The 8,264-nt window shown below is 36.4% G+C and overlaps 1 protein-coding gene across 2 annotated transcripts in view; it reads right to left on the reverse strand.

Annotated features, from left to right (window-relative positions):
• Rgs17 (regulator of G protein signaling 17) overlaps window positions 1-8,264 on the reverse strand; it is a 101,816-nt gene that overhangs the window by 93,041 nt on the left and 511 nt on the right. The window lies entirely within an intron of this gene.

Consider the following 8,264-nt stretch of genomic DNA (forward strand, 5'->3'; position numbering starts at 1 on the left):
AAAATCTAACCAGACAAGAACTCTCTTGGGCCTAAGTGGTCAGAGGCCAGCACACCAAGTGCCAGAGTTGATTTTGGTTATAATAAGCAGCTTCACTGAGTAACCACTTTGAGTGATGTTACTAAGCCATAAATTCACATTCTCTTAAAAACCGTCTCAGTGGCAATGAGCAGACAAGCTTCTCTAGGCACACTTGTCATCCCCCCCAAGTCTTAATAAACACTGCAGATATTAAGCCACTACACTGCCCCATTGTTCCATAAAACCAAACTTAGCATGTGCATTTATTCATTGTGGCTCTTTAAAAATAATATACAAAGGACTGTACCTCATAAAAATAGAATTGACTTTATATAAGATAGATTTAGGAATAGTTGCATTTCAATAGAAAATTGTGGTATAGATTTTTTTTTTTTTAAATGTGACTGAATCTTGGTATCACCTACAAGAATTTTTAACTATGAAACATAACCTATTAAAAGGAAGTGAGGGGAAAGGGAAAAATAATACAAGGGGGACAAATGAATGACAGTAGAGGGGGCAGAGAGAGAAGAGGGGAGGGGAGGGGAGGGGAGGGGGGATAGTAGAGGATAGGAAAGGCAGCAGAACACAACAGAAACTAGTATGGCAATATGTAAATCAATGGATGTGTAACTGATGTGATTCTGCAATCTGTATATGGGGTAAAAATGGGAGCTCATAACCCACTTGAATCAAAGTGTGAAATATGATATATCAAGAACTATGTAATGTTTTGAACAACCAACAATAAAAAATTTAAAAAAAAATAAATCATTATGAACATAAAAAAAAAAAAAGAAAAAGAAACATAACCTATTGTCAGGTCAAGAAGTGTTCCACATTTTTTTCTTTCCTGGAATTAACATTTATTTAATGGAATTCTACCTCTTGAAATCCCACTCGCATTACTCAGATGTTTAGTCAATGAAATTACTGAATTAATGGGGGAAAAAATTAGCTTCTTAAGATTAGGTCATGTGAATTCACAAAACTGGAAGTAGTTACATAACGTGGCCGAGTTATATAATAATATATGAATGATATTATACTAGACGATATAATGAGTTTTAGCTGAGAGTCTTGTTTCCTGAGCACAGCCTTCCTGGTTTTTATGTGACTTTCCTTCTCATCTCACTGATGCCTGCTCCTGTATTTCCAAGCCTGTATCCTTTATCCCAGTCCCTGGACTATGATGACATAGGCATGGTGGTAGTTATTTTCCTTTCCATTCATGACTACAAAGAGAAAACACACACAACATGAGCCCTATACTGATACGCCAATCATGTGTTTCAAAATTAAACTTTGGAGACAATTCTATTCTATAAAAGGTTTTTCTATCTCTTGCTTTTCAATATTAAAAATGATATCTAAATATATTTTCAAATAAATCAGTAATTTATGTAAATATATGTGGATCATTAGACATTTAATTTCTAACAATAATTTTGTCAAAATAATTCTTCAACAGCGGAAATAGAGATTACTGGACGTAATGAGCAGATGAAGAAAGTCTGAGCAGAAATTGCCAACATTATTTATTCATAAACTAGCAACAGGACAAGCAGACCCTTTATCCTTAACCACCAGGAGACGGTAAAACAGCAGGTTTTTTTTTTTTTCTTTGCCCTGATAGATTAAACATTTGAGTTCTTGATATGTTTTAAATTTCAGACAAACGCTTACATTTAAAAATCCCAATTATATAAAATGACAACAATAAGCATCAATTTTTCTTTGAAGTGTTAGAAAAGGAATTTATTCTCTTTCTCAACTTATTTAGAATACTGCTACTACTTACATCTAATAATATTAATAAAGGGAGGACAAAATTTACCAAAACTGTAGGTAGGGAAAATGTTCATATTGCAATTCACACTAGAGGATTTAATATTTGGACTCACAGCACCACAGTCAGTCACATCAGTTTGTAAATTACACAGGTAATTGTATTGCTTTATAGCACGTGTATGCTTTAGTATCCTCATGAAAGATTGGTTTGTCCTTTTCTTTTATCTAGTGAATCTTGATCTTTCTAAACTCACAGGTCACAAGTAAAATGCTGCATGGTTATGCTAAGTAAAAATAAATAGAAAAAGAAATAGGCTTAAACTTTACAGTAGCACACATGGTTATTTATTAACAGCTCAGTCAAAGGTTTAATGACAAGTGTTAAATTTAGTGGCTGGCACCAGGTTTAGCTTACCTTCAAACTCATTCGTTCCTAATGTCAGTATCTTTCTTTACCATAAATAGGCCAGTTAGCTGTATACTCATAACATATTGCTAGGAAGGACTTGATTCATTCTTTTTTTTTCTCTTTGGTACTGGGGATTGAACTCAGGTGCATTCAACCACTGAGTCACAACCCCAGTCCCAAAATCAAACATGTATTTTTCTCAAAGATTATTATAATTTTTTTCTGCCATCGTACTATATTACAAAAAGATCCCTATTGAAGATGGAACAATGATGATATCAGGAGAGGGTGTTGTAACATTGTCATTGTATGGAATATGTGGTCCTAAGGTAAGGCAGGGGTAGCCGGTCTCCCTTTGCTGTCACAGAAACATTTCATTATATGAGGAAGATCACCCAGGGTGCTGGGGGTGTATGCAGATATTTCCTTTAATGAGGGAGAACTGGGGATTCTTTCTATGGGTCGCCTCACAAAGAGGCTTAAGTCTCCTGCCTTTGATGCTGCAGCAGAGGTTGTTAATCTACTATAGGAGCCTTTTCCAGCTTCTCTTCTCCTTATCTCCAAAACTCTGCTTGGCAGCTTGTTTGCACTTTAGGAGTAGAAGTTCCTAAATTTTGAGATCGAATTAACCTAAATTCTAAACCCTAAGAAAATCCTCACCTGGTATTTCCACCTGGTATTTAGGTGATTCCTAAGTTTACAATGACTAGTGCCCACCAGAAGAAAGCAGAATATTAAGTTGAAGCAACTTACAGGTGCATGCCTTATGGGAAAGGGACATGTGTAATTCATCTTTGTATGTAAAAGTCATATCACAGAGCTTGAAACACAGCAGGTACTCAAGAATGCTTATGAATGAATGAATGAATGTTCACTTAACGGGTTGTTTAAAGGAGCCAGTCAGGAAAGGATCAGAAGGAAAAATTGGAGAGCAACTTAACTTATTAACGTTAATTAAGACAAGTACTAGCAAGAAAGTAAAATCTCTTCTATGCAATAGTTTCTTATATTTAGTTATTTATTTAACTCTAGTATACTAACACTTGCAGAGCGGTTGCCAATATGTGAAGCATTTTAGTAGACAATCTTGCGTTTAATCTTTCAACAATTTTGAGGTACATGCAATCATCATTTTCAGTTTTGCAGTTAACAATAATAAGGTTCAAAGAGACTAAGGCTAAATTCCTTATTTGAATCCCAAGCTTGGGTACATTCTACCAAATTACATGCTCTGCTTTTAAAACCTCTTTCTGACTCAGGAGGTTGAGGCAGGAGGATAGCAAGTTTGAGGCCATCTTTTGCAACTTAGCAAGACTCTATCTCAAAATAAAAAAATAAAAAATAAAAGGGCTCAGGATGTAGCTCAGTGCTAGAGCACCCCTGGGTTCAAATCCCAGTACTGAAACAGAAACAAACAAAACCCCAAAACTCTTCCTTTTGAGGGCAATATTCCATATTTTTCTACAGATATCATCTATACTAATTAATATAGACTCTGCTGCTTGTGATATAAAAGAATTTGATTTTGGCAAATCGAAAGCTTAAAAAGTTGAAGAGTTGGGGAAATAGGACAGGTTTTGATAACCTTTCATAATAACATTAAAAAAAAATGGCTCCACACTCAACTTTGTGAAAGCCTGAGTGTTTTCAACTTTACAGAACTGTTTTTACCAGATTGAATTCATGAAGAACAGAGAAGATATGAGGTAACTGAAGAAATGAAATAAACACCTGTTCATTTTCATTTATGTCATAATTTCCCCCGGGCTGTGTCTGTTTTATTGTAATGCCACGGCCCTTGAATTATAACCTGTGTATTTCAACAGCCAATCAGCAGTACTATGAAAAGCCTATGGCCCACAGGAAGTAAATATTTGCTTTGTGAACCACATTCATTGTCTATAATAAAATTATATTTATTGACACAGGGATTTAAAAGAAAATCTCACATACACAGTTTAAGAAATTCAGAGAGATTCTAGATGTTAATTACTCATGCTAGAATTCCAATTACAAAATACTCATATAATTTTATAAAGATGTCTGTGCATCTAATAAATAGTAAAAATGCAAATCCAGTTCTATTTGAAATGAGAATGCATTTTCCACCATAACTTATTGTTTCTCTTATATTTTCCAATTATTACAAATTTTGGTTCTCCAATGACTAAGGTTTTTTTTAGACAGAGAGAAGAGAGAGAGAGAATTTTTTAATATTTATTTTTCAGTTTTCGGTGGACACAACATCTTTATTTGCTGAGGATCGAACCCAGTGTCCCGCGCATGCCAGGCGAGCGCGTTACCACTTGAGCCACATCCCCAGCCCAAAACCAGGAGTTTTTGAGACCACTGACTCATGTGGAACATTAAGGAGACAAAACTTATCAAGGTAACAGATTAGATTCTTACCTTTTAATTATTGAAATTTTACCTACAACTGAAAATTCAAGATAGGGCATGTTAACCCGATAATGATTTCATAATTGAACTTAATTATTTCATTCTGATGAGAAATGTGAGTTAGCGTCCCATGGGACCTCCACCCACTGCCATCTTTCCTTTCCATCCCATTTATCTTAGGAAAACTCCAAAGTTCTCCCATAACACTAAGAACTGACAGAAACAATCCATGAAAACTTAGGTGCTCTTTATGTACAAGCCTCTCAGCAGGGTGTTTGGCAAACCAATGGGTGACCCTGGGCTTCTCAAAGGAACTGGGCAAACTGGCAATCCCAGACACCATGATGGTATCCTGTGAACACCAAGGTAGACCCACTCCAGACTAACCTAACCTACCTCCAACCCTTCTGCTGTAGCCACAGTAATCTCTGTAGTCTTTGCCACAGGCAGTCTTTACATCTGAGCATTTCCTTCCCTTGTTTGCTTTACCCTTTTTAAAGAGGTTAATATTAGCAGTTAAATAAATAAGAAAAATGCATCCAAATACCAAAGTATACATGGGCAAGAGACTTTTCTTTCTCAAAGAAAAAAATAAAAATTTGCTTAAGAGCATGCTAAAAAGTAATCTGATTTCTTAGTAACCAGTTTTCTTAGTTGGTGAAAAGTAGATGTTCTTACACATCAAGCTTGAAGGAAAAAACTGCATTACAGATATACATACAATTTAGGAATAAGGATGTACATCAGTTAAAACAGAAAATACTGGAAATAACATAAAGGCTCCAAAATAAAAGAAAGCCTAAATAAATTAATAAATTCATTTATAAGATGAATTTATTTTGTGGTGACTATTACATTAAAAATATGAAACAGTGATGAAGTAATATTTATTTTCAAATACAACATTCTATGACATGATTCCAGTTTTTTAAACAATGGTGTAATCATGTACAGGATGAACAGGTGTTAAAGTACTCTGTATTGGCAATAGCAGTTCTTTAGACATTAGGATAATTCTAGGTACTTGGCACATACTAAGCACTATGTACTTTACATACACAGCACTCTATTTAGGCTTAAAGCCATCCTAGAAGGTGGATCTTTATTCTGGTTGTATAGCAGAGGAATAATAACTGAGGCTAAGGGCAAGTGAGTAACCCAAGATCATAGCTAATAAATAGAGGAGCCAGAACATAAGGTAAGGTCAAGTTGGGTTCATCATGTCCATTTCTGCCCACAGGACATTTATTTTCTATTTAATACATTGTTCTCCATTCTAGGGGATCTAAAATAAGCAAATATTCTTTTATAATTTAGAAACGAATCAATACTATATATGTTGTATTAAAAGCATGCATATTCATAATGTAACAGTTTAAAAAACGATTCCCTTCAAACATCTGTGACCATGGGCATGAACTTCATGGTCTCACACTAGTGTAACTGGTAAAGAACATGAGCATTCTTTTAAAAACTGTAAATTTTACCTTGGGAAACTTTTGTGAGCCATGTCAATTCCACAAAGTTTATTCATTTAAGAAGTGTTTGGCCTTTTGTTAAATGTTGTGCCATATACAATAGCAGGAATAAATGAATTTTTTGGAAATTAGAAAAATATCTTTGGGAGATAGTGGAAATGGAGAAAGAGAGGAAAAGTGGCAATATCTGTCTATCTAACATCAAAAGTCCCATTGTCTGTGTTTTAAGTTTTCCCTAAAAACTTATATGTCTGAGAATCCAAGACACCCCCCAGTAATGTCATATAATTTTAAACATCCACAATGAATTTTCACTTATACTCTCAATATAGAAATCAGATGAAACAAAATGCTTTCAGCATCACAAAGCATTATTAGTGCCATCCACTGGGTACAGAGTGGTGCTTGCCTTTCCTCTTCTGGATAATGCAATATCTTTGTTGTTAAGTAGGCAGATTTGGATTATCAGGACTCTTAGCAGAAATGCAGCTGAATTGATGCCCATCCCTCTTAGCTCTACCCCACAGTCCATGACCACCCTCTGCTTTTCCAGAAAAGTCCCTGTACTTTAGTGAATGGATTTCTAATATAAAGTTCATCATCTTTATAGCAATAGATTAATGCATAAATTCTTTCTCACTTTTAGTCTGTGAGTCACTCAGGCATTTTTATCAATTAAGGTGTAGATTATTCACTTGTACTTGGCTATTATAATAAGGTAGGCGGATAAGAATACATCTCTCTCTTTTTATTCAAAGCTTCTGATCTGTAAAGGAAGGTTATTTATTTATTTATTTATCTAGCAAAGAAGTCCACAGGAATAATGATGGACTTAGAAATTCAACATTATGAGTTCAACTATGCTTGGACCCCAGGAGATCATCCACAAAACCAAAGAAAAGCTATCTGGTAAGAAAAAGCTGTTTGCCTTAAAACTGCACAGGGACTTCAAAGTAGCTCATTGCTAATTCTCTTCCTTGGAAACTAAGCACCAAAGAGTAGTTGAGGAACCAGAGAGGAAAGAGTGGATGTCGGCAAAATGGACACCCTATGCTGTTCCCTGTAAATTGGGTAGTTTTATTAATCTTTTAGACTACAATTTCAGTTGGAAAGATGAGTGTCCCCCGCTGAGATCAGGTGTCATTGCTATGGAGATTCATCTTATTTAATAAATTATGCTACTTGATCTTTTAATAATAAACACTGGTTTTCTCATTTAAAAAAACTGTAAATAAACTACTCTTCCATGGTTGCCCTAAATATAGTTTTGAAGAATATAAATATAGCAAATAAATCTATACTCCTATAAATGTGCTAATTACTATTTTAGTTCATGCTTAGTGAAGAAATAGCTTAATAACAATAAGTTAACTGGAGAAGGGCAAAATTCTCATTCATTTGAATTAATGAGTACAAATTACCTTGGATCAGTTATTAGTGCTATAACACACATTTAGTGGACAACCACTACTATTACTACAGAAGACTTCAGAAACAATGTACTTGAAGTGTTTCACAGTGTGCAACATTATTTAATACATATGGCGTCTAGCACCTATGAATACAGGAGAAAAAAAAATACCACTGTCCATCAGAGGAGTGAAAAGTATTTCTCACTTCGCCAATTAAATCATTTTCCGAGGGGTTCATCACCCGGAAAACCAGTCTGTGTGAACGCCGGAAATGCAGATGGCATTCAGTCTCAGAAGTGCTTTTCTAGGTGGGAACCAAACTAAGATTTCTCATTTTGTGTGACAGCCATCCCACGAGGAAAAGAATCTCACTGTAAAACAATTTTCAAAAAAAAAAAAAAAAAAAAGGGAAGAAACAACTAGGAAGCTCGCAAAGTTCTCCAGAGGAGACTCTGAAGAGAGCATTTCTTGGAGGGTCGGCGGGAGAAGGGGTGGTTCGGGACTCCGCCTGGAGACAGGGTCCGTGTTCCCAGGGACCAGGATCCCCAGGTGAGCCGGCGTCCCGGGCTCCCGCTGGAGGCGGAGGGCGCAGGGCGGGTCCCCGCGCGGCCCGAGGGCGTCCTTCTGACCAGGCGACCCCTGCTCGGCTTCCGGGAGCCCAGGGACTCCCGGGGCTGGCGCGGGCTGCCCCGGACGGACGCGCGGCCAGCAGCCTCCGGCTCCCGAGGAGCATCTCCCCACCCGCGGCTCCGA

The sequence above is a fragment of the Marmota marmota genome, unplaced genomic scaffold (assembly GCF_001458135.2).
Source record: "Marmota marmota marmota unplaced genomic scaffold, marMar, whole genome shotgun sequence".
Taxonomy (NCBI): Eukaryota; Metazoa; Chordata; class Mammalia; order Rodentia; family Sciuridae; genus Marmota; species Marmota marmota.